Source organism: Lichenostomus cassidix, chromosome 1 (assembly GCF_008360975.1).
Source record: "Lichenostomus cassidix isolate B80296 chromosome 1, HeHo_3.0, whole genome shotgun sequence".
Classification (NCBI taxonomy): domain Eukaryota; kingdom Metazoa; phylum Chordata; class Aves; order Passeriformes; family Meliphagidae; genus Lichenostomus; species Lichenostomus cassidix.
The window spans coordinates 92,332,760-92,360,167 of record NC_139479.1 but is presented as its reverse complement, the minus strand read 5'-3'; the positions used below and the strand labels follow the sequence as shown (position 1 = coordinate 92,360,167).

Genomic DNA, 27,408 nt, shown 5'->3' with positions numbered 1-27,408 from the left:
CCATTTTAGGTTTCATGCAAGAGATGGCACTGTTAGCACCAGCATTTATTTAGAATCAGGAGGAAGTGTATGTGGGAGGGCACTGATGTATTTTTAAAGGTAGATTACAAACATTAATATTAGAGAGATATTTTTGTTTCTGTTTTGATTAACAGAAGGTTATTAATTTTCCTCTGAAGAAAGACTCATGCATTCCATGGCAAGCATATTGATATTTCACTAAGACACAGGAAACAGAAAAAAGAGTCAACTAGAAAAGGAAACCCAGAAATCCAATGCCAGCCAAGCTAGGAATGTTTCTTTTAATTAAGGATTTATTTTTCTCTCCCCCAATGAAAGAGACCTATGCTTATGTGCATGCCAAGACTAGAATTATAAAATTGTAATAGGTGAGGAGCTTAGATCTTTCTTGGCATGTATCATATGCTAGATTCTACAGATATTAGCCAAACATTTCCAGATATATAAACCAAAAATAGAATTAATTAAAAAAAAAATCTCAGCAGAGAAAGCAGACTATTAATGCCTAAACACACTACTCACATCCTACAGATGTTTTTCACTAACCTCACACTCACTGTAGGTGATGAGGTATCAGTAAAACATCAAACCTCTGATGTTCAGCACAGCAGCCCAAAGACTGAATTGCTCAATGCCTTCCAAGCCTTGGCCCTTGACTGGCACTGCAAGTGACGAAGAATAGCTGCCTTATTGGTGGGGCCTGAGCTGGTAGAGGTGTCTAAATCACACAGGGCTAACACAGCACAGCAGAATGAGGCTCTCATAGGCAGATGTGCCCAATACTTAGGATATTCACTATGGTGTGAGGCACCCAGACTCCTTTCTCAGGTAGGGGGGGAGCAGAGACTACTCTTGAGATGTGTTTTCAAACATTTGATAAAAACCCTCTTTTCCTCCCTCTGCTTTGGTGCTAAAGCCCAGTAAAAGGCCTTTAATCACAGCATTTCCTATTAGTCCTCTGGGAGGTTTCCCGCAGCATTTCCTATTGGTTCCTTTGGGTTTCCTGTCAGACTGTGGTTTCCTAATTGGTGAAGCTGACCAAAGTAGAGTCTGGAAGCTTTTCCTCCCTTCACTCCACCCCGGCAGCACGTTCCAATCCCTGCCCTGTGCCAGTGCAAGCACTTACACAGCCAGCTTTTGTGTTTGGTTGGGTTCATTTTCAGCTGGGTCTGCCCTGATCCAACTTCCTTGTGCCCCGTGAACACTTGTACAGAACAAGGGATGGAACTGAAAAGAAAAAGTAAGGCTAAGGGTGCTCTTTGTCAGCAGCCTGCTTTTGGGGCAACTGAAACCAAGACAGCACTCCTGTGTTGCCTTTTGTGAAGGGCTGTGTTCTGAATGCACTTTGCCACAGAGCATCTGAGCACCCTCAGCATCTAGCTCAGTTCTTTAAAACAAAATGGCATTGGAGTCTCAGTGTAATGTAATAGTGAATGTATTCATTGTACAAGGAGGAGAATAATTCACGAGAGAAATACAAGCAGAACTTGTTGACCAATTAAGTTACTGGAAAGTGGTAGTTTCAATAGTCTGATGATGCTTCAGTGTTTGGAAGCCAGAACAGTACAGTAAGACTAGTGTTATGTGATGTACATCTAGATCACTTACTTGAAGGAAAGAAAGAGAGATTGAAGTTTCCTGCTACTAACCCAGCAGTAGATACCTTTAAGTGCTGAAATCCAGATGTGCCCAGCTCTGCCATAAAGCAGCTTTCCTTGGGATGTTGGGCAATTTCCTAGATTAAGAGATCCCATAACTACAATAATACCAGATAACACAAAATATACTGTAAGGCACTTTTAATGTCTTTCAGGTAAAAAACCCTAAAACTGACAGAGGTGAAGTCACAGCAGGTTGATGCTGGGCTTTTTCAGCCAAGGGAAAAAGAAGAGAGGGAAGACATTCAGTGCCTGGAGGTTTCCTCCAGTGCCATCCACAGACTGAGGGAAAGGGAGCAGAGCCGTGATGTTTGCATGCATACCAGAACCACCAAGTTCCTTGACCTTCTGCTGAATATTGCACGACTTAGAAAAAGCAAAACCAGATGTGATGCTGATGGGATGCTGGCCAACCTGAACAGACAGTCTGAGGGCCTGTATTTGTCCAGAGATGCTATTGAGAAGTGATAAGGCAAGCTTGCTCCTACCAAATATGGGATAGCTGTGCTAGAAGGACTCAACTTTGTGAGTGTAAGGGAACTGAGAATCTGCTCAGGTATGGAAGGATAGGGCTCTGTGCTCAACGTGTGGACCAAGGGGAGTTAAATGTTGTGGATTTGGCTGAAAATAATTGTGGGATGAAGGTGGTGCACCCTCATTACAGAATCTTCATTAAATAAGCAATACAAAGCTGTTGGCTCAGTGTGCTAAGATGGGCAAGTTTCTGCAGACAGTAACGCCAAGGGACATATTTGTCTAGTGTTGGACCTGGCTGCTCTTAAAAATGCATTCTGAATTTTGAGGCACTTTAGTATTGGGTATATGGGTATGACACTACCCTGGAGAAAGACTCAAACATTGTCTTCGGGGGTAAGAAATTTAAATGACAGCTGGCACACCTCACACCTCTAAGGGACTCAGTGTTTGTCACAGGCACAAGTATTTGATAGATCCTAATGGAGTACTTCACTGCTGTCCACAGCACAGAAGGGATAAGAAGGGATGTTTTAGCATCCTGTTGTATCATCTCTTTCCACAGTTTCTGGAGTTATAAAGTCATTGCAATTCAGGTAGGAGGCTTTGCATTGATCCTTCAGACAAGCTGGGCGAGACCTTTGGGTTGAGGTGCTGCATCTCAAGCATTTTCCACCTATGTGCAAACTCTTCCCTAAAGAATGGAGATGCAGTCTTTCCACTTCCATATGCTCAGGTCAGCTGTGTAGGAAAACACTGCCTTTTCCATGCCAAGGCAATGCTCTTTGCAATATTCTTTGCTTCTTCACTAAAGCATTTCCAAAAGGACTGGAGAAGAATTGGAAAGCAACCAGAGCTTGATGCTGTGACTTATTTTAAAAAAAAAAAAAAAAAAAAAAAGGTTGACTGGGTAGCCAAATGTTTCTCCAAAAAAAATGCCATCATTTTTTGCTTCCCCAGCACAGGACCCAGATGGGACCAAAATAACAATCTTCCTACATTGCTTCTGGTACATGTCATTAATTTAACACAAGGGCTGTTGTTGATAGACACCAGTTTCTCAGCGTTATTAGCGATAGGGGATCTGCTGCAGAGTCTGGTACAATGCCTTGCTTGCAGTAGCTTTGCTGCATGAATAGAGAAAGTCCAGCCACCACAGTTACAGGGATGTATGAAATGCTTGTTCTTTAGCATGACTCCTCACACAGAGCATGTGTTCACATGTGCTTACAGTAAAGGTATATCTATATCATGAAGCAACATTTGTTCAGCATAGTGGGTTTTGCACAGCAGAAAACATTCACAATCTTCAATGTTCTGTGTTTTGCTGGTGGTCCCTCCTGCTTTGGAGGATGTAGGATATCCATGTAGTTTAAATACATAAGTCATCCCCCATCAAAAAGCTAAAAGAAATCTGAGACCTTCTTCCTGTGAGGCTGGTTTGAGGCAGTGACTGCAAAATTAAAAAAGACATGATTACTTCTCTGACTTTAGATATAAAAGCAGATGACAAACCCAGTATGAAAGAATTTTTCTTTCACCAATGAATAATGGACTTCCCCTGTTTTCCAAGACTAAAACTCTGGTACTATACCTGCTTCTGACTCCCTGTGTGTCTCCTGCCCCACCTTGCAGGCAGCAACCTGACACTGCACCATGGACCGGCTTCAGCAGCAGCCTTACCAGGCCCATGTGTCAGAATCCACTGCTCCCCACCTCCTGTTTGCCTCCCAAAGCGATATAAATGGATTGCTATCGCTCGGTGCTGATGCCCTCTCTGCTAATGTTTGTTTCATGCATGCTAATGAGAAGACTGGTAAGAACAGATTTATGTTTGCCTCAGCCCAGAGGTAACACGCATGAAAACGCTGACACAAATGCTGAATAAAAGGGATTTGAAAATCAACATCCCCTACTGTTACCAGCTACAGTGTAATCCTTTTCCAGGCCTGTTGGGAAATGTCCTCGGAGAAGCTCTGACATCAGTGCAGCTGCTTCTCTCCTCAGCAGCTCAAGCTCATTTTCTCATCTTTGACTGAGGCAAAAAGAAATAGCAGGGAGTGAACACATGAGAGTGGAAGAGATTATCTTCATTTCTTAAACTTAGTTTTGGAGATAACGTTCTTTATATTTCTAAGAGTTAAATGGGCAACCAAAGAGGATAGTGGATGGAAGTAGGTAACTCCTAGGCACTGTTTTTGCCTTTTTGCAGGCTAAACCCCTCACCACTGGACCTTTTGTCTAATCTGGTGTGGTTGCTGGTACAGTTATTCACACAGTCACAGCTCTGCTTTATTGCAGCCAGTGCTCTCAGTCTTTCAGGCCACGTGCAGAAACGCAGCTGGGAAGATGTGAGGATATGCAAGAGCACAACTTCCTTTTCCCACTGTGTCTGTTCTTAATCCCCTAAGGTATCCTCTTACTGCACCTAGCACAGCACATGGCTCCAGCCTTCCCCCTCAAGCAAAGAAGGCAAATCTGGGAATGCCAGCGCTGGCTTTCAGCTGAGGAAGGCAGCACAGGTCTCTCTGAGTCTGAGCAGCTTCATGTTTGCACTCCCTCAGAGACAAACTGGCAGCCATGGGATTAGATGAGTACTGGCTAAAAGCATAAAAAATGTGAAGAAGACTGGAAGAATGTGCAACAGCCCAAGTCCAGGACTGTAGTCCTTTGTCTCAATCAGCCCAACTTGCACATTGTCTGAGGTGAAGCAGGGAGGCCTAGGAGCTTTAGTATATCTGGATAAATGCCATCCCAGTAACCCATCCGTAGCATGCTGATATTTGGAGGCCCTGTGTACTGTAGTTCTTCTGCATTTATCTTTGCTAAGAATATCGCTTAGTCTGGGAAGTAAATGAACAAATCTTTCCTAAAAAAAACTGAGGGAAAAATAAATTGTTGTGCAGGCTTCCCTTATAATCAACAGAAAGAGATGGGAGAGTGCTGCATCCCCATGTCATCCCCTGCACCCCAAATAATTTAACCTATTTTTCCTCTGATGGAGTGAGGAAAAAAACTCTCAAAAGATGCTTTGTTCACGTGTGTTGACTGTGGCAAGCACCTAGGGGGTAGCTTAGGCCTATCATGCTTTCAGGTTGCATCCCCTCCAGATGGAAAGTGTGTAATTATTGTAAGAAGCACTGTACCTCCATTACAGAGGTGGCCAGTGGGAGTCTGGATGCTTGGAAGTCCACGACTACAGTGTTTGGCCCACTGAAAAGCTCAGTAACTGTGTACACCCAGCAAGTATGTTCTGGACACTGAAAAGTAAGTGTTAGGTAATAACTCTTAGCTGATTACTTAAAATTTATAAGTGGTGATAAATAATAAATGATACTCTTCAGCTTTTAAAGCTCTCTATGCACTCTGAAATTTAAAGCTTCCATTCAGCAAATGTGTTTAGTTTCGGAGAATTGCACCCCTTTTTGGTTTTTTTTTTTTTTGGCTTAACAGATAACCTATTAAAAAATGAATGAATCTTTTAGGACCTGTAACAGCCCTACAGTAAATAGAAACCTGACTCTGTAGTACTGCACCTGATGGGGTTTTTGGTTGTCTGTTGTCTGTTGTCTGTGTGTGACACTGATGATCAATCCTGCCTCTCTTGCCAACAGGAGGAGAGGGAGGCATTTGTGTCCATAGTCATGGCCTCTCTTGTCCATTCAGTCATATGAGATTCAGATGACCTTGGAAAAGTCACCTGAAAAACAAATAAATTACTCACTGCACGTCATAGTGGATCTAGAGCCCCAGTTTATAAAATACCTCTGGAGATGCTGACTGCTGTCATTTCAGTGAGAACTGAAGGTGCTCAGGCTTAGTTAAAACTTCATAAAATTGATCTTGTGGGTTTTGATTGAAAGCCCATTAAAGCCCAGTGGAAAGTCTGACCATCTTCACTTGGCTCTTGATCACTTTGCTAGACAGGAACCCACAGATACAAGATAACAAAACTATGCCAAAGAAAGGACCTTGAGGCAGTTTTGTCACTGTCAAAGTCCTGTGCAGTGATTTCTCTACATGCCAGTGTGAAAAAAGACCCAAAAAGGAACTAGCCATCCCATCCCATCCCATCCCATCCCATCCCATCCCATCCCATCCCATCCCATCCCATCATATCCCATCCCATCCCATCCCATCCCATCCCATCCCATCCCATCCCATCCCAACCGTTTCTCTTGCCCATGCAACCTTTTTCTGCATGTGTTTAGGGATTGCACTTTATACTGGAAATATTCTGTACCTAAGGCTTCTGTACCAGTCAGAGTGCATGGGGATTTGATGTGATTCAGAACTGACTTCTGGTGCAAGCTGAGCCTGCATGATCTCTTCCTGGGATCAGCCAGTGTTTAGAACTACTCATGTTATGCTAGTGGGCCATAGCCCGAGATCAACACCCACACAGACTGAGAAAGAATGAGGATGTTTTTATACATAGTATGTTATTGCTAGCATGTTTTGAGGTAAATATTCATTTGCACTACTGAGTTGGTAATTAGGGATTAGTTTCTTTTCTGCATCTTTTTTTCCTTGTTATTTGGGGGTTTTTTGGTTTACTTTGGTTTCTCTTTTTAAATTTTTTTTTTGAAGGAACTTTCTGGGTTCTCTAATTTGCAAAAGAATTACTGAAGTAAAAATGAATTAATGAAGGTATCCTTAACTAGCTGTAATTTTCACTCCTTGTCTGGCTTGCTTTGCACAATAAAGGATGTGCAGAAGTTGTGAAGGATTTTTTCAGACCTGTAAATAATGCTGTTACATAATTGTCTCCTTCCCTCCATCTCCATCAGTGTCCTTAAGTAAAGGGACTGGTACCACTTACATAACCTACTCCCATTTCTGTCTCCCTTCTGGCTACAGTCTTAGGACAAAGCCTGTTCCCTATACCCTTCTTGTTTCTCCAGCCATGTCCCAGCAGAGGTAACCCTTCCCTTGGGACTTGCTACCAGCTATGGCTTGGTGGGATGTAGGCTTTGGAATGTGTTTTTGGGTGGCAGGAGAGATTGGGGCAGTTTGGCAACATGGGGAGATTTGGCAAGTGTGGTGCATCTTCCTGTATCTGATAAGGGATGGGACATCTATCCAATTCCACCTGGAGCCCGTGTCCTGTCCCACTAGGGCACCACTGCCACGCTAGTTCAAGAGGGTGCTGTGCCTTCTGGGGCTAACATTGAAATCCATGGAAGTGGTGGGTCTTACCCAACTGCTGTGGTACAGACCTTATGGTAAAGCCCAGCTCTTATGGACAATATCCTTGTGGTAAAGATAAGAGCTGCCCTATGCTGATAGTCAAATAGCCTGGGAGATCACATTTTGGCTGCTCTTTCCTCAGAGCAAAACTACACAATACCATTTTCTTCCAGATCTTTTTTGACGTTAAGCTCCACTAAGGAAGACACCTTGGTTTGTAGGATATTACACACTAACAGCTTGGATGAAGCTTGGTGTGTGTCTTAACTCCGGGGCTGGGGCCTGTGGCCAGTGGGTGGGCTCTGCAGGAGCCCTGACCTCACCCCAAGGACCATGCAGGATGCATGGAGAGTGTGCTCCCCACTCAGTCCTGGCTCAGGGGAGGTTCTGGCAGGCATCCTCCAGGCCCTGCTCCTCTTGACTCACTGCTCTCAAAGGGAAGTCAGACATCCAGAGGGAATACAACCACAGGATATTACAAGCCACTCACACAAGCTCTGATAGAGGCACAGTATTGTAGTAAAATGATCCTTTATGGTCTCAAAGGTATTAAAAAAAAATCTGCCAGGGAGAGTATTTTGACAAATACCTCATTAAAACCCCCAGAATCTCACACTGCACCAGTTTATGTAAATCCCAAGGACAAAGGAATATTTAACTTTTCACGTACCATAAATAAACCTGTTAAACTAATACATCTCCAAGGAATAATAAAATAGGCAAATAGAGTAAATACATTAGTTCTGCTCCACTTTTATGTGAGAGGTGCTTTCCTTTGTCTGCCAGAGAGGCAATTCTTTCTGGAGGGGAATAAAGGGAAATTGTTATTGATGAAAGGTGGCAGCCTGTTTGAATCTCAGGAAGCAAAGTCACAGCCTTCAACTGAAGGAATGTCCATAGCAGGCAGAATACTTGGGAGATAATGGGAAAATCAAAAGCAAAGGAGGGAATTCTAGTGGTGGAAAAGAAGCATGAGGTGGATGCAAAATACATCTCCAGGAATGCCATTTGTGGTTGTTTGGAAGAAATTGCAAAGGTAATAGTGTACACTGCCTCTCTTTTCAGGAAATGGGGAAGAAGACTTGGACCTTTTAAAAATATCTCTTTTTTCTCTATTTCTGAGTTTAGCCATCTTAGTTATCATAGAAGAATGTTTTGAGACTTGTGTCACAAATGGCAGGATGTGGCTGGATGTGAGAAGGGTGTCTGTAATTCCAGCAGCACACCTGGGAAAGGACCACCATGCCTTAGAGGTCTAGTTCAGGAGGTTTTACAGAACATTTTAAGGTCAGGTTGGATGGAAGTCTGAGCAACCTGGTCTAGTGGAAGATGTCCCTGTTCATGAAAGGGGGCTGGAATGAGATGATCCTAAAGGTCTCTTGCAACCCAGCATATTCTGTGGTTCTATGATTCTGTGATTCTGTGATATGCTCTGCTCACAACATTCCCATAAATCCCTATACCCTTACAATAAACTCAAGATCTATTACAAGGTAAAAAGGTGTATTAAAATATTCCATGGAAGAGGAGAAGGAGACAGGTCCCCACCATTAATATTCTAGATTATTGATACAGTAGGGCATTTGTAAAAAAAAAAAAAACAAAACTAATAACTTCTCAACCAAAACAAGAACACTGAGAGAAAATTATGGGGGAAAAAAAAATACGGGGAAAAGACCAAACCAGGTGGTTCTAAGCAGTCTGAGCAGTGGAAGACATCCCCTGTTCCTGAATTCAGAGATCAGTTCAGTGCGTGCATGGAAAACACACCATCCAGGTAACAGAAAATTCAGTGCAGGTAGACATGACAACATGCACTGCCTGCATTGAGACACTAGTTACAGGCAGTGTTAATTCTTCTCTCATTCTACAGACAACTGAGGTATGAAAAGGGGGGAGAGAATTCCTATATTTTGCCCAGACAGGCCACCAGAGGAAGACAGACGCATGAAATTAATACAATGCAAATATGATTCAAACACTATTGATCCAGTCTCCTTTCAGCCCCTCCAAAGTACATAAACATGGGACACCCAAGGGTTTTATCACAGTCTGGCTTTCCCAGCTGCAGGGATTCTTCTACCGAGCTGTAGATTTCATTCCACAGGCTTCCAGGTCTTGGTTTCTCCCATGGAGCTGTAACTAAAATTGCTCCAACTGAAACCATGTGCTTTGCTGCGATATGGATGCCTATCTTCTTCCTTTCCAGCAAAAACAAGCTCTTTTTAATTTTTTTTAAAGGCTTGTGGAGGTGGATAGTAATTGCTTCAAGGGTTTGCTTGGTGCTGCTCAGTTATATCTCTTCCTATATGTGAGCTGTATCTTAAACAATATTTTGGTTTCTCCATACTGCCTTGCACTGTACCAGGTAGCCATTCCCTTCATCTTCCTTTTGCTTCTGAAAATGGTGCTCTAAACTCCATCAGGTTCTTTCTCACATGCTGCCTGATGCAGGGAAAGGTGCTGGCAGTAGAGAGGCAGCTGTTGGTCACCATTTGGGAGGCACACATATGACAGAGGAATATGAGGGCAACAGTACTGGCTTAGAGCAATGTTTTAACCATCCCAGTATGTGGTCTTCGTTGTTGGCCAAAAGCAGAGGCCTGAAGAAGTGTGTCAGAATAGACAAAGTATATATAACACTACCTCTGCCCATACTTCCAGCTCTGTTTCCAACTCAGTGACTTCCTGAACCAGGTCTCATTTCTGTGCACATTAATTTTATTATCCACCAGTTTGTCCAGCCACTTTACAAATGTAACTATGGTCACTGCACACCTTGTGGTAAGGATTTCCCCAGTTCAGCTGTGTGTTTGAGGATAAGTACCTTCTTTGGGGTTTTTTTGAATCCCAAGCTTCATCTGGTGCTTTAGGTTCTTGCTTCAGAAAAGACAGGTCACAGTCAGTGTGTGTCTACCATCTTCATGTCACTACCTACAGTCCTACCAGATGTCTCATTTCTAGGCTAAAGATGACTTAGCCATCCCTCATCTGTAAGCTTTTCCATACAACCTCATTGTCTCTTTCTGAACCTTTTCCAGCTCTACAATGTTCCCACCTGAGATGGGAAGGCCAGAGCAGAATATAGTCTCCAACATGTGGACAAACTGTGGATTTGTACAATAGACTGTGTTTTCTGATTGGTTCATCTCCTAGGAAGTCCTAACATTTTCAGCCACTGCGGGCTGCCATTCTCTGAAGTAAAACTTCCAGCAGAAACATACACTAATGGATCAGCTTTGAAAGGTAAGGGCTATGTGTACATTTGATGCAATGTGTTTTTTCACTGACTTTTGTCAAGAGTCCTGCTGTAAGGATCAATTGGCCACAGCTGCTAGCTGATAACGATAAGCAGCCTGCAAATGACAGCAATGTGGTGATCTAGAAAGGTTAGCAAGTACAAAATCAGGTAAAAAATTGGTGGGTTTCCTAGAGGAAGTCTCAGGTACTGGTGGCCAGAAAGCACAGGATCTTTAGACAATGCTAATGTGTTCCATGATCTAGGCATCAGAGCTCCCTTTCCTATGTTAGCCCCATAAGACCAAAGCAAGATAGGAGAAAGCCCAAGCCTGCCCCTTTAATACTGTTTTCCAACCACCATTGGAACCCTTGTCTTTCAGCCATCCCATGATCCCAGACAAGTCGAGGACTTTTCTCTCTTTGCTTTCCCAACAAGCTCTTTCATTCCTGGTTCCTCCAAGAGGACGCAGGTGCAGTCCTGCTATCCACTGAGCCACAGGGACACTGTCCAAAGGTGTTAATCCAAAAAAGACATGGCAGAGCATCAGAAATCAATATTCAGAGGCCAGGCTCCATCTTCCACAAGCTGGAGTTTTAGTTTTCTTGGAAAGATTGATCGGTGTAAGTGCAGGTCAACAGAGGCTTTTGTGCTGGTATTTAAATGTTAATCAGCCACATTTGATTAGAAGTTTGGAGGGACTCATCATGTGTATATGTCAGTGTGATTTTGCAGCAGGTGGACAGTAAAATCTGGCCATGTCAGATCAGGCAGCAAGGTGAGCTGTCTTGCTGCTGCACAGTAGAATTTCAGTGCCACAGCAAAGCAAAATGGTGCTTTATAGACTTATACAGAACAAAGACAACAGAGCCCTGTGAGACAGCCAAGAAACAATGCCTAGCTGTGTGTTTGAGCTCTGTGGTTATGCACTGTCTATCTCCATGGCTGGTAGCAGGAGGGTCAAAGCTAGGACAGGGGAATATGCCTTGAAGCACATGCCAGCACACAGTGAGTCTGCTGCAGTCACCCAGACTTGCACTGCTAGCCTCCACCTATCCCAGGGGCCTGGGATGACATCAAGAGACTGACCTTTAAGTAAAGAAAGAGAGTGGGATGTTTCCCTGCAGGCCCCCAGTATCATGGGCTGCAAAGGCACGTGATGCACAGCCAACTCAGATCCATGCTGCTTATCAGCAAAATGTGAACAAGGGGTCCCAGGCTGGGTGGGAAGGCTTTTGGGAGCCCCTCAGAGTCTCAGAGGGTCAGCTGAGTATAGATGTTTTCCATCCCAGTGTTTTCCATCCCAGCACTGGGCAGGTAGTACCAGGAGCAGTTCTTAAAGGCTTTGTTTCTCTTTACTGAGACACACCCTGTATAGCCCAGGAATGTGATAAAAGCCAATCCAGATCTACAATGTCTGTAAAAGATTTGGAAACCAGGACTACAAGGCATTACTTTCCTGGCTGTCATATTCCCTACTACTCCCTGAGAGGTGATGCCTGACTGCTGCTCCAGGGTGTTTTGAGGCAGCTGTGTGTCATATATGGGGCTGTGTGTCATGCAGCCACTCACTCACTACCCATTCCCCTGCAATGGGATGGGGAGAAGAATCAGAAAAAAGTAAAACTCGGGGGTTAAGACAAGAGCATTTTAATAATTGAAACAAAGTAAATTATAAAGCCACCACTAATGATGATAGTAATAATAGTAATGAAAGAGAGGGAGGAATAAAACCCAAAAGAAACAAGTGAAGCACAATGCAGTTTTTCACCACCTGGGAGAAGAGGCTGACCCCCACCTGGGTACAGCCTCCTTTCAGGGAGTCTGAGTGAGCAATAGGTCAGTCCTAAGCCTCCTCTTCTCCAGGCTAAACAACCCTTGTTCCCTCAACTACTCCTTGCAGGAAATGCCCTCCAGACCATTCACCAGATCTGTTGCCCTTCTCTGGACTCACTCCAGCACCTCAGTGTCCTTCTGGTCATGATAGGCTCAGAGCTGGAAACAGAACTCAAGGCAGCCACACCAGTGCCAAGTTCAGGGAGACAATCACTGCCCTGGTCCTGCTGGCCACACTGTTGCTGGTCCAGGCCAGGATGCCATTGCCTTCTTGGCCAGCTGGGCACAGCTGGCTCATGTTCAGCTGCTGTCAGCCAGCATCCCCAGGTCCTTTTCCATGCATCAGTTTTCCAGCCACTCTGCCACAAGTCCATAGTGCTCCATAGGGCTGTTGTGGCCAAGGTGCAGGACCCAGCACTTGGTCTTGTTGAACCTTGTACTGTTGGTCTCAGCCCATTGATCCAACCTATCCAGATCCCTCTGCAGAGCCTTCCTACCCTGCACATCAACAGATCAGCAGATCCAAACTCACAGCCAACTTGGTGTTGCCCCTGAATTTACTAAGAGTGGACTCGATCCCCTTATCCAGGTCATCAATAAAGGTATTAAATAGGACTGGGCCCAGCACTGATCCCTGGGGGAGCACTTGTGACCAAATGCCAACTGGATGCAGCACCATTTCCCACTACTTTCTGGGCCTGGACATGCAGCCAGTTTTGAATTCAGTGAAGAGTGCATTAGTCCAAGCCAAGGGCTGCCAGCTCTTCCAGGAGTGTGCTGTGGGGGAAATGGTGTTAAAGGCTTTGCTGAAATCCAGGTAGAAAACACCCACAGCCTTTCCCTCATCCACCAGACAGGTCACCTGATCATAAAAAGAGATCAGGTTGGTCAGGCAGGACCTACCTTCTAAGCCCATGCTGGCTGGGGCTGATCCCTTGGTTTTCCTGTGTGTGCTCTGTGATCACACTTAGGATTCTTGTGCACCTGCTTGCTGGCAGAGCATGGGAAATGGAAAAGTCCTTGACTTAGGGTAAGCACTGCTTAGCAACAACTGAAACATCCATGTGTTATTAACATTATTCTCATACTGAATCCAAAACACAGCACTGTACCAGCTACTGGGAAGAAAATTAACTTCATGCCAGGCAAAACTGAGACAGGCTGTAAGATGCATCCACTGAGTGTGCTCAGTAGTAAGCTGGAGGGATGGGGCAGATTTTGTGCTTCCCAAATGCCTCTGCTGATCAATGCCAGAGCGAAAGCTGAAGTGGAAGTGGATGAATCAAAGGAGTATTTTAGGGGTAGAAAGCTGAGGAAGGAGGTACATGATAGCTTGAACAAAGTGATAGAAAGAAGACAGACATCTGGTAGAGGCAGAGAAGAAGGCAGAGTATAAATCCAGGGCCTCAGTGAAGGACTGTCGATTTGAAGAAAAACTCTGGAGTATATATAAAAAACACCTTTTACTGGGACTTCCAGTGACATCTGGAACAATGGATGTCTGAACAAAACAGAGATAAAAATCTCCAAAAAGAAAAGTATGCATCCTTCCCTCTGAAAAGAGGTAAAAGCCCTCTTGGAAACCTGTGCTGAACTGTTGTTCTATCCCTCCTATAACAGAACAGGAAAATTATCGCTGAGAAAGGGCAAGGTTCTATTTCAGGATCATATTTCCCAAAGAAAATGAGAGTGAAATGTAACTGTGGATGTAATTTTACTGCCTTATGCAAGAAGTCAGACATATGCTCATGATTATTTTAATTGTGAAAGGATGGCTGCCTCTCTGGTGTTAAGGAGGAAGGAAATTCCTCTTTCTCCTGATTGTTTGCAAGTCTGGGTTTATGTCAGTAAAGGTTCTCAGTACTTCCAAAAATTAGATCATACATGCTGCGTTGGGAATCTGACTTGGCCATCAGTTTCCCTAAGAGCTGGAGTGACAGCTCTGGTTGAAGGGGACACTCATGCTCCCAGGAAGCCTCTTCCAGGAATTTTAGCTGCCACTACAAAAGGCTCACACCTTAGATCTGGCTTCTCCTGGAGATGAACCTTAAGCTTGCAACTGTCAGAGCACAGTATGGGGATTTTATCCAAAGGAAAACATCTTCCTAGTTAGGGAAAACCACCACGCCTTCATTTGTCATATTCTCAAGATAATTCTAGCTGTCTGCTGTAGAAGTGTGCGCTGGATAAGTGCAGTATCCATGCACATAGAGAATTTGCTGCTGACAGCTCAAGTCAAACCATCTTTCCCGTCTTTGGTAAAACCTGTGAGCAGCTCTGGATACTACAGTGATTGGTGTTTTATGTGTACTCAATACAGACGAAAAACAAGTTGCAGGATAATAAGGGTGAACAATACCTTGTTGGTGACTTTAAAAATAATGTGCAATTTGTCCCATGTGATATTTCAGTGAGCATCAGGACCCAGAAGCCTCTGAGATTTCCTGAGCTTTTGTTCAGTCTGTAGCTTTGTTTTGAGCAACAAAGGTGGCCAAATTCAGTTATTATCACTGAATGTCCCTAAAGTGTGCAGGCTCACTTGAAACTGAAACTCACAGAGAGACTTAGAGATGCAGAACTTTGCAGAACTAACAGATGCTAAATGCTTGCCCATCCTTTTCACTAAACTAAGGAATGGTTTTGACTCTCAAATACAGTGCTGGACCATGTTGCCCCGTTCCTTTCCAATATTCTCTCTACTTGTTATGTAGTCTTGCTACAGGAAGATGCTGATTATGCCTTCAGCTTCCTAAAACGTAAATTAAAATAATGGTTACCCACATTGTGGTGAGGTCCTGACTCTTCATCCATTAATGTTTTTAAAGTACTTTGGGATCCTGCATAGAAAGCATTAGAGGATGCCACTGTGGTTGTTTATATGCAGGTGAAACGGTCTGTTTTAGCCAAGGTGGGAGGTGTAGGTGGAATAAGGTCAGATGCAAATGAAATTACTCAGACCTTTTAGAATTGAAAAGCCATTTGTCTATCTGAGCACCTGATGTCAACTGATAAATGCTTTGCCTGGGTCCTTATAAAGACCATCTCTCTGATAAAGAGAAGATTCATCAACCCACCCTAAAATGGTGCTCCCACTAGGACGGAGCACTCAGAAGCCCAGGATGCCATCAAGACATCAGTGTGTCACAGGCAGGTGGCTGGATTTCATGGGTCTGTGCTGGGCTGCAGGCATGCTGCCCATCACAGCATTTGAATCCTGCACACCAAAGAGCAGATGTAAGCAATGCAGGGATCTAACACAGAACAGCTTGGGTGACTTCAGAGTGACTGTCTGCTTCTGATGGGAAATGGTAGTATCAGGGCAGAGCAGGTGTGAGTCATCTCCCAGGAGAGAGAGGCAGAAAAAGGGAGATGGGGAGGGGAGGAGGAAAGCAAGAGAAACAGATTAGCTCATACAGATATACTCCCCTCGCCTGGCTGCCCCTCCCTTTGTGCATCCCCCTCTCCCCCCACAACACGCATACATAAGCACGGAGACTTGACTGCTGCGGCTCGACTCCAAAGCCCTGTCAGACAGATCATTTGCTGCTTTGTCTTCTTGCCTTGCCCACCTCTGCCCCAAATTCAAGACCATTTAATATGTGGCTAGATAAAACTTGAGCAGTTCTTCAATAAGCATTTACTTTCTGCCGTGCATTAGTCCAGCTCAATACTTCCAGTGGCAGGGACTCAAATAAAAGCGGGATGGGGATCTAGACAGCATTGGCTGCAGAATGATTGCTGCATTTCTTGTATGATCAGCTTTCCCCACAGCCCTGGTGTGTGCCAAGTGCTGGGCTCCACTGCCTTAAATATGCAAGGCCATGATCAGGGCAGGAGGTGCCTCGAGTTTATTAGCTGGGTGTGACAGATGAGCAGAGCAGGAGGTCAGTGGGTAGGAGGGAGAATCTATGTGTTACCCACACAGGGGAAAGGACACCCCAGTGCAAAACGACTGATGTTGCAAATGTTCCTCACCTCCATTAAGCCCACAAAGAGCTGGATGTGCTCTCTCTAACAGGCAAGAAACAGCTTGCAAATGAAAGAGAAGCCCCTCTCACTAGCCCTGCAAGTCCTTCTGAAGGTTGTAGCACCAATATTTAGGATAATGGAGAAAATTGTCTGTCCAGGAAAGGAATGGTACTCAAAATATTTGTTTGGATTAAAAGCTAAAACAGCAAAAGAGTTCCTGGGAGGAGCAGATTAATAACAAACAAGACAGCCACAGATCCCCATGGATTCCCTGCTTTACCAAATGACCTCACCCCTGTGCAGTGTGCCAAATTCTGCCAGATTGTTACCAAATACAGAATCAGTGATCCTTAACTGCATTTAGAGATTACAACTGTGCACCCAGAGTAACTGGGAAAAGAAGTAGGGTGACACTTTCTCATTCAAGTTCCCAAAAGCCAGGAAAGGGAGATGAGTAGTTCTTTTAATTATGCAGAGAGACACAAGATATTCTGTGAAAGACAATAATGGAAAAGTGCCTAATAGTAAAGAAAGAGGCACTACAGACTAAGCAGTAGTATGAATGAGTATACAGAAGAGGTCAAACTCTAAATAAGGAAAGCATTAATCAGAGAAGATGCTTGTATTAATGTATATACCTATAACAAATCTCAAAGGCTTTTCTCCTTCTTTATCTTAACAACATTTTTCTCATCTGTAACACAAGTAGAAGACTTTATGTTTAGGTGCAGGTTTGTATGTATGTATGTCAGGGAGTAAGAATTAATAAGTCAAATGAGAAGCCTGGGGAAATCTGACAATTCTCCACGGTCCTGAGAGAGCCCCCTTTTTTTTTTTTTTCTGCAAGCATTGAATGCATTCCTTTCACACCATCTGAAATGATGGGGTGAAGCAATTAAGACAAAAATAAAGAGAATCAAATCACTGAGAAAGTCTTGTAATGCCAAAGGTTTAGTGTTCCATAACAGACCAGGATGACTCATATCTGTAAGCACTCTGAAATCCTCCTGCATGTTGACACAACTCCATTGTCCTGCTGTTCAGTGTCTGTGTTCCAGTTGTCACAGAAAATGAAAGGACAATAGTTATTGTTTGTTGCAGCTGTATATTGTGACTGATTCATAGTTTCCCTTTTGGGGAGGAACACAAGCTGATCTTGCATGTTCTCAGGCATTTGCAACACACACATGCAATTCTCACATAGCTGAAGATGGTGAATATTAGACCCCACTTGCTGCTAATAAACCATCATTAGTGAATGGCTGACACAAGCTATTATAGAAGTGGTATGAATGTTTCAAGGTGTAAGTGAGGTGAGGTTTTTAGGTGGGAAAGTCTCTTTTATTAGATGAACAGACCTGTTTGAAGGGAAAAAACCCACAGCAGAAAATCCTTTGGGATTCCAAGACCTTCTCCAGGCTGACTGCTTTCCAGCAGAACCTGAAAAAACAGCTTTGTCACCAAATGAAAATTCTGTTTTTATAACAAGTTTGCATTTATTATACCAAAAAAAAAAAAAAAAAAAAAAAAGCTCATGTGGTTTTTCATGTCAGGAAGCCCCCATATTTCAAAACAAACATGACACCTATCTGTCTGCCTTTCAGCTGATATATTTTGTGGAGAAAACAATCCTTTCTAACATTGAAGAGCATGTGCTCTCTCTCACTCATTTACATAAATACATCTTTTATTAACTGTCAGTGCAGGACCAATTCATCATGTAAGACATAAGAAGCTGATAAGTAAACAAGTCGGATCCTTCACTGGAATAACTCAGCAGACCCACCTGAGTTTAGTGGGTCTCCATCAATCTACTTCATCTTGAGGTCTAACCCAGACATGGATAGGAACACAGGCCAAATCCTAACCAATTCTCCATTTTGTTTTCCCCAGTTTTAGCTGACAGACAGCAGAAAATAAGGGGCAGTGAGCTCATGCACAGAGGCAATGCATGTGAGACTGTACATTAACAATCTCTTTTACTAGACCACTAATAAACATGGTACAAATGAAAGGCACCTGGGCTGAAAGACAACCACAGACGCTGCTCCTCTGGCTTCCTCTCTCATTGTTCCTCTGTGTTTGCTCGGGTGGCAGCCACATGGTTGCCTTTCAATAATTCAGGATCCTGTTTGCTCGCATGGCCAGCCCTGCTTGCTGCATTTTTTCACCTGATCACAAGTTCATCTCTCTGTAAATGAAGCAAGGCTTGTAAGGAGTTGCAGTATCTTTCGTTAGACTGGCTGATACTGAGGGCAGGAGGAGAAGGGAGGACAATAAGAAGGGTTTGTGTGCCTGAAAGCTTTATTATTTTCTTAATTGTATCAACTTATCTAGAAAATATGTTACTTTCCCCAACAGCTTGTCTTGCTGATTTCCTTATGATGTTGTGACTATCTTTTCTGTTATTTCAATGACCCTGTATTAAATATGTGTGGACCAAGAGCTGCATGCCTACTAAGTGCACACCTCCTCTGACACCCATTTTAATTACCTCTCATGCAGACCACAGTTCATTAGGATAAGGGAACAAACAAGATTTATTAACATTTGAGTAAAGATGATTTAAATGATTGCTTGTCACTTCAAGGCTCGAGCCATCGATCTGACCATTTATACATGAAGATGTAGGCACTAGAACTGTTAAAAAGTAAAGATCAGTAACAAAAATGAACTGAATAGTGAAATAACTCAGTCTGAGTCTCAAGCACGTTTTCCTAGTGTAATATGCAATGCACCACTAATGGCCACTATTCTTTGCAGTTTGAAGTAGGAGAGCATGCACTGGAAAGCTCAATAGCTGCATCACTTTTAATCAATTTTTTGCTTAAAAATTATCATCCTTTGCTTTTTCATATGCCAATCTTTAATTGAAAGTTTCAACGATTTCACCGTCAGCAAAGTCAAAGTGTTATCTTTGCAAATGTGGCTGTAGAATTGCCATGGCATTGAATACAATCCATATAGAAGCTTCTGAAAAGTGATCCAAAGTGCTATGTCAGACACACATACAGGTACAAGTTACTACAGGTCTTTTGGGCACTATGATCCCCTTTGTAGACTGCTGTGTAGAAGGGACTGAAAAGAGCCGAAACAAATATTAAAGATGTGAATATCTCAGTCACCTGTGTTTAACAAGACAAAGGTCTCTTTCCCATCTCTCTCACCATCTTTCCTTCTCCTTTTCTCCTTACCTGGTCTAAGTGCTGTACAGAAGGAAGTGATCCTGTCCCCACCTCTGAGCACCTCTTTCTCAGTCCTCAGCACTCACAAAACAAGAGACTGTGACTGTCCCCACAGAGATCAGTCCTGAGAGTTTAAGCTAATCATGTGTTTTGAAACAACAAGTTAATTTCACTTGCCTTTAGGGTGCAATTGCTTTGTGTTTCCAAGCTTTTATGTGCAACCATGAAGGACAGATGCTTTTTCAATTTTTTAATTTTTTTTTAAAGTAAGGTGAGGGTCTCCTTTAATGTCTCAGTATTTTAAGCAGTGTGAGGCAGCAGAGACAGCTCTGATTTCTGGGCTCTTGACTCCCACTCCTTGCTTTACTCGTTACACTGATGTTCAGCAGAAGTTAAGATGCCAGTAACAATTTATGTGTCTCTCCCATTAGCAACTTCAAAAGATCTCTTGGATTGTCATTTAGGTCTGTTAAGGTTTATTCTTTTGTTCCAATCCCATCTCTTATTATGTATGAATATTTATACATATATTTAATCTGTTTTGCTCTCCTTTCTTGCCTTGGGTTATATTTTTTTGCTTGGTGCTTTCCATTTTGATTGAGGTGGTGACTAGATGGGCTTCATCTTCCTCTTGGTTCAAAGAACAATTCATTATTTGCTCATGTCTGGGCAATGAATGCCTCTGTATGATATGTTGGGAGACAGGGATAAACATCCCTCCTGGCTGATTGATAGTCTTATTAAAGATTGCAGGAGGTGGAATAATCCCCTGTAGCTTCATACGGGTGAGATCCCTTTCTCTTTTCCCCTCAGACTGGCTTTAGGGCATGCTTGGGACTTGGCTTATGCTCTGTCCAATTTTAGAGCATAACTTAATTAGCCTTTATTGAAATCCATTAGCATTGATCAATGGTGGCACCCTTTTTTTTACCAAGGAAGATGACCAAGGTGTTTATCCACTAAAAACTTGCAAATGCAAGTTGAGTTTGATAATTTGTTCCTATTCTTGCTGTCATTTTGTAATATGTTCAATCAATACGCCAAGATTTCAAGCTTTTAGTTGTTATCTGCAATATGCAGGAGGAGGAAGAAACAGCAGTGGTAATTTGATTCCCCAGTTATTTGTTCCTTCCTTGAGTTTTGCATTTTGCTTCCATATTGATCTTCTCTTAAGGGGCTTCTGTGCACATTTTCCCACCCTGTGGTCCATCTCCAGTTGCATCCTTGACACTGTCAATGCATTCAGCCTTGGCCTCTTCCTCCTGTCAGCCCTCTTACCCTCTCCCACTGCATCCTGGCTACAGGAGACAACCTGCTGGACTCTATCCCTCTCATTCCATAAATCCCTTCTTGCTCATTTTTTCCAGACAGCTCTCAGGGACATTTCTCATCCAGTCCCCTCCCTGACTGAACGTCCTTTCTAAATTAATAATTAGAGAGCAAACAAAATGTGTATATAGCCTGCAATGGGTTCAGCTATTGTAGGCTGCTGTTCCAAAGCATGTGAAAATCAGTGTGGACCCCTCCCTTCCTTATCAGGATTTGATGCTACATTCCCAATCTTTCCTATAAAATGAACTTTTTTTTTTGCTTGTAATGCAGTGCTGCAATCCATATAATAAATTAGATTATAATCCCCTCATGGGCAAGGACCTGTCTTTTTGATATGCCTGTGCATTGCTGATCTCATAGTGCATACACATCTTTGCACATTCTCACCTCCCGCTTATATCCCACACACCAGGATGTCAGAATGAAATGAGTAGAAGTGGACAATATTTTTCTAATTATTAGCATGCAGATAAGCCTCTTTAATTAAAGAAATTATATACCCTGTAAAAAAGAAAGCTTCTCTGTCAGACTGCAGTCTTGTAATGGCTTTGTGTTTGTGCAATTAGGACCAAATCTTGAAGCCACCAAAGCCAACAGTGGTCCTTAATGGGATTAATTCTTCATTTGTGGGGTGATGGGCTAGATGATCTAAGAGGCCTTTTGCGTCTCGCGCTTCTCTAATCTCTCTCAGGGTAAATGACATATAATGGAGAAGACAGCTGGTTTTGAATAAACTGCATTAAGTGTCCACGTACATTTCCTAATGCAGGTTAAAACAACCCCACCCCTGTGCCTCTGCTGGTGAGCGTGCCCCTCTCACAGAGCAGGTCTCCCTGCGCTGCAGACACTGCCTGAGCTCGTCGATACCCTGCAGCTTTCGCAGGGGTTTGTGTCTCTGCACTTCCCGAGATCCTCTGGGAAAACTCCGCAGCTAGCGCTAATCAAATTGAGCCACTGTCAAGACTTCCTGCAAAGCTTCGAGGAAACGTGGCTGAATATTAGAGGTGCAGGAGAGGAGAGTAAAGGTTGGGGGAGGGAGGCAGGACAGTTTTAGAGCTTAAGTGGATTACATAGCTCCATAACCCAGTTATGGGTCTGTGGACTCGAGTGAGCTGTTTTTTCCCCTCCTCTGGCTGGCTGCCTGTCAGATAGCTCCCCTGACAGGCAGGCTTTATTAACCTCCCCCAGCTGGCTCTCTCAGCATTTCTTCTTTTCCAGTGCTTGCATCCCCTAGCAGCTCATCTCAGCCCTTCTCATATCTCTGAGCTCCCCGGGGTCCTTCCTTTAGCTGCACCAGCTGTCGGCACCCGTTGAAGTCTCCTCATCAGCCCGCTCCACCCACACTTGCCAAACCTGGTGGCAGATCTCTGATCTCTACCCACACAAGCCCCAGGTAGCCAGCAAAGGGTGCATGATTTGTCTCAGATCAGGAGGTAAAAAGTAACCTGCTCTCTGTCTATTCTATTTTAAATAGCTAAAAGGGCTATGTTAAAAGTAAACAAGCACCTGAGCACCAGTGTTGGCTGGTAGGAAGGAGCAGCAAGTGGATGGTGCATCTGGATGCATTGATGTTGCCTCACCTTGCAGGAAAGTTGGGTGATGATGAGTTAACCGTAAGCCTGGTTGTTCAGCCCCAGCCCTGAAATGTCCCCACAAGACTGAGGTGTGAGCATGACATCTGCTGGGGACAACACCACTGCTACAGAAAATACCAGGCCTTCCTTCCTCAGGGATGCTTTGTCAGGAAGGGCAGTGGCAGGGAGGCTGCAGCTTGAGGGACTCTGAATTGGATACATCCAGCCTGAGGGAGGCAACATAGCCAAAGAACAGGGTGACCCAACTACAGTCCAACAGGAGGCAAGAGCTGAAATCCCAATTTATGCTGAAGGGCTCCAGTCCCCCAGGAGTGGGACAGATGCAAGAGACAAGCCAGCCAGCTTGTGTATCCAGGGTTTACAATGTCTGCGTGGGTGTCCATGGCCACACAGGAGACAGAGATCCATGTCTGACAGCATGCTGAAATCTGCTTTCCCTCTTTCCTTTTGAGGTACCCACTACTAACACTATGCTTCTGCTTTGCTGACATAGCTGGCAGCTTGTCTGAGTCTTATTCAGCCCTCTGAGCATCAGAGCTAAAAATGCTGCAGGTAAACTCAAAAAGTCACTGGTGTCCACCATCCGTGTGTCTCTGTTCCTCCTTTCTGTCCTTAGACACAGCCTCCTTCCCTTCCCTCCCTGCCATCTGTATAACACTTTTGTCCAGTCTTACAGGAAAGGATGGTTTCCAGGGCTGACTGTGAGAAAGCCATGTATGAGTGGCTCAAGGCCATGAGGAGTGATGGAGAGCAGAAGAAAGTGCCCCTTGTTCTGATTAAACACTGATCCCACCCCTTAGAACTGTGCTGCTGCATTGGCTCAGGCTAGGAGTGCCATGAAGGAGGCTGCTGGTGGCCAGGCAGCATCCCTGGGCACTGCTTTGTCAGTGAGGGGCTTTCAGCGACCTGGCCTGCTGCAAGTGTCCCTTCCCACAGCAGAGAAGCAACGTTGCCCATGGCAACATCCCTGCTCGTGGCAGGGAGTTGGAACTATGTGATCTTTAAGGTCCTTTCTGACCCAAACCATTCTGTGATTCTGTTGTGAGGGGCTAAGCTGCTTCTGGCTCTGGGCACAGCTCAGCCAGTTCCAGTACAGGCACTTCAGGTCGTGATCCATTGGGTCCATCAAAAAGAGGGATCCCAAGCAGTGTGCAAACCATATGGTAGTTTGGAGGTTTGTTGATAGCAGGGCTACCAGCAGCATCTTTGGGCTCTCTGCCAACACCTAAATAATTGGAAGTGTTACTTTCTTCTAAAAGTAAACCTGGCCTTTGTGCTGCTTTGTCACAGCATTGTATTTTTTGCTGCCAGACATGGGCAGATAAAACGTATATTTCAAACCCTTGAGGAGAAGAAAGAAGTTGGCAGTTGTCATGGCTTTAGCAGGTTTCTTATGACAGTGTATGTAGCTTTTTTTCCCACAAAGATCATATTCTAGAGAAATGTGACTATTTGAGTATCTCAGGGGGTTTATTAATATTTTTAGAGTGTTTTTAGAGCTTCAGACATGGAGGAACACAAAGAACTTGATGCCAGTTTAACCTAATGATTCAGAAACCATAAAGCAAATAATAATAATAAGCTAACACATCTATTTTTAAACTTATGATTTGAGCCACTGTCATGATTTTGATAGGGCCTGACATGATTTTCCAGCATTGGGACTGGTAATAAAGCTTTTGTGTACTGATTTGAATGGAAAATCCTTTGAAAATCCTCCAGCTTGCTTGCCTTAGTCAATACTTAACAAGGACTCAGCCACAGCAGCAAAAAATATCCACCAGTCAGGACTTTTTTTTGACCCTCTCTTTCTCTTCCCTCGTAGCAAAAAATCTGATGCCCAAGAGTCATGATTCATTGTAGTCCCAGGGTCCATTTTGAGAAACTGGTGTGTGGGGATCCTTGTACAGGGGAATCCTGGAGCCAACAACAGCCTCCCAGGAGTCTGAGCAGAGGGCAGGAGCACCCCTGTGTCAGAGTTTTCCATAGGGCTAAACAAGGACTGAAGAGAGAAGAGGGTCAGAGATGGCTTGGGCTCATGCTACAGCTATTCCATGTCCCTGTAAAGTTATCCTGAGACGAAGAGGAGTCGAAGGTAAGGTGAGCTCAAGGATGCAGAGAGGGCCAAGCCATGGCACAGAGCCTCTGTGCAGCCTCCTTCAGTCCTGGCGTGGGCACATGGAATAAATTGCTTGTCTAGTGGCTGTGTCCGTGGAGGAGTGGGAGAATGCCAGCTGGTCCCTGTGGTATTTAATTTCTTCTCGGGAGCTGAGCAAGGCAAACATTTTTGGGATGAAGCAGCTGAAAGCAGGAAAGACGAAGTGCCGTGCTGACTGCCTCCAGCTCACTGTGCTGTTGCAGGCTGGATACAGATACCAGACTCGGTGGGAGACAACTGCACTGCTTTTTTGTACCCCTAGATGTTCCACAGTGTTTTCCAGCTCACTGAAAGTATCTGGGAACAACTGAAGGAGCAGCAGGCTCTGAGCAAGCCAGACCCATCTCAGTGCTATTTTGAGGCACTTAGCTTCCCGGCCAGCGGGTATGCTGTTATTCCTCTAATACCAGAAAACAAACACATGGGGATATATATATGAAAAAACAGGTGACTCATAAGTGAGAATAGCCTCATTCTGTCATTAGAGGAGGATAATTTGCCACATATTTGTATCAATATTGCAAATGTCTGCACAAAGCTGCACTGCCCCATCACAGGCTTTGGGCTGTGCGTGTGGCCACAGCTGCCAGCAGCAGGGGAGCAGGACAGGAGCCACACTCAGTCACTGTTTGATCCTGACTTCTTTTTGTCTGAAGAGTGGAAGAGGCCTGCTGCTTGGCCTTAAATCTGCCAGGAAATGATTTGACACTTTGAGTAGAGCTTGGCCTTTTCTTTCTCGCATTAAAATGGGAGAAGGTGATGTTTTATAGGTCTGTTACGTCAGCATGTATGCACCAATCTGGAGAGAATGAAGTGAATAGCTTTTATGTCTAGTGTCTGCTGGACACAGAACTATCAGTAAAAGGATTACCTGAAATGAAATCTCACACAAAAACTGAATTGTGAATGGCCTTGAATCAACTAAATAGGTGTGTTTACTCTCAGGATTAATGATAACACAAGCAACTGTATTGGGTTTGTGTAGCAAGGCTTTTGTAGTGGGGGGGCTTCTGTGAGAAGATGCTAGAAGCTTCATCTCTTCCAGTGGAGCCAATGCCAGCCAGTACCAAGATGGACCCACCTCTGGTCAAAGCTGGGCTCATCAGTGATGGTGGTAAATCCTCTGGGATAACATATTTAAGAGGGGGGAAAAACTACTGTGCAACAGGAGGTGGGAAAGAGGAGTGAGAATATGTGAGAGAAAACAACTCTGCAGACACCAGGATGAGAAAAGGAGATTGAGGAGGAGGTGCTGGAACAGAGATTCTCCTGCAGCCCAAGGACATCCATGGTGGACCAGATATTCACCTGCAGCCCCAGAGGACCCCACAGAGGAGGAGGAGGATGCCCAAAGGAGGCTGTGACCTCACGAGGAGCCTGTGCTGGAGCAGGCTCCTGGCAGGAGAGAGGAGCCCAGGCTGAAGCAGGTTTTCTGGCAGGACTGTGACCCCATGGGGACACACAGTGGAGCAGCTGTGCCTGAAGGACTGCACTCTGTGGGAGGGGACCAGAACTGAAGCAGTTAATGAAGAACTTCAGCCTGTGGGAGGGACTCCACACTCGGAGGGTGAGAGTGTGAGGAGTCCTCTCCATGAGGAGGCAGGATCAGCAAAGACAATGTGTGATGAACCAACTGCAAACCCCAATCCTGCACCCCTGCACTGCTGTGAGGAGGAGGGAGAAAAAACGAGGAGTGAACTTAAGGTGTTTCAAGGTTCTGTTTTATTACCCGTTTCCCTACGCTGATTTGTTTGATAATAAGTTAAATTAATTTTCCCCAAGTCGAGTCTGTTTTGCCTGTGACAGTAATTAGTGAGTGACCCTTCCTCATTGTTATCTCAACCCATGAGCCTTTTGGTGTATTTTTATCCCCCTGTCCAGCTGAGGAGGGGAGTGACAGAGCAGCTTTGGTGGGCATGTGGTGTCCAGCCAAGGTCAACTCACCACACTGTTTAATGAAAAAGAAAAATCTTCCTTACCCTGAAAACATCTTCCACCTCTGCCCCCTGAAGGAAAAGTGATTTGTGATGAAATAAAATTTTCTTAAGTGACTTTGCAGCCTCAGATCCATTTGTTAAATCTACTGACCTATTTACTCAGAAAAATCTTATCATAAAGCTATATTTTTCTTGGCTTTTTGAGGCAGAGATTTTGATGGGGGCTTTTTTAAAAACAGAACTAAAACCAGCTATCTGCACATATCTGAAACTTATCAGCTCTACTGCCAGTGATGTGCACACCTTCTATTAATGACAAAATGAATGAATTAATGTGAAAAAGCTGGATGGGGAAGGACTGTAAATTCCTAATCCAAGCCTAGAGCCCTGCCAGGATGATTACAGAAATAGAAGGGATGGCACAGTTCCCTGCTCACTCCCTGGCACTGCTGCTGGGGGCAAGAACAGGGCATTACCTTTTCATCAGGATTCTTCTCTACTTCTCCCTTTTTCATCACAGAAAAGAAACACCTACCACAAAAAAAAAATTACAAAAATATCAGAAAATACCAAGAACCAGGAGCTAAGCATCTTTTTGGAGACAGGAGAGCGAGGCAAGCTTTATACTGGCATTTCTTTTTCAGAAGAAAACTCCCATTACTTCAGGGAAAAGCAGGTGGCAGCTTGGTCTGGCCCATGGTACTGGAGAAACAAGCAAACAAATGGTGTTGAAGATGGAAATCCCCTGGTGCCCTGGCTAGCCACATCCCCACCTTGCTTCCTCCTGTACCTTGTTTTGAGGAAAGAGGATGGCA

The 27,408-nt window shown here is 44.2% G+C and overlaps 1 long non-coding RNA gene across 2 annotated transcripts in view; it reads left to right on the top strand.

Moving 5' to 3' along the window:
- Nucleotides 1-27,408, top strand: part of LOC146445276 (uncharacterized) — a 138,943-nt gene that overhangs the window by 17,999 nt on the left and 93,536 nt on the right. For both annotated transcript variants that reach the window (XR_014851617.1, XR_014851612.1), the window contains exon 2: nucleotides 10,385-10,589. This is a non-coding gene — a long non-coding RNA (uncharacterized LOC146445276). The remainder of the gene's footprint in view (nucleotides 1-10,384; nucleotides 10,590-27,408) is intronic.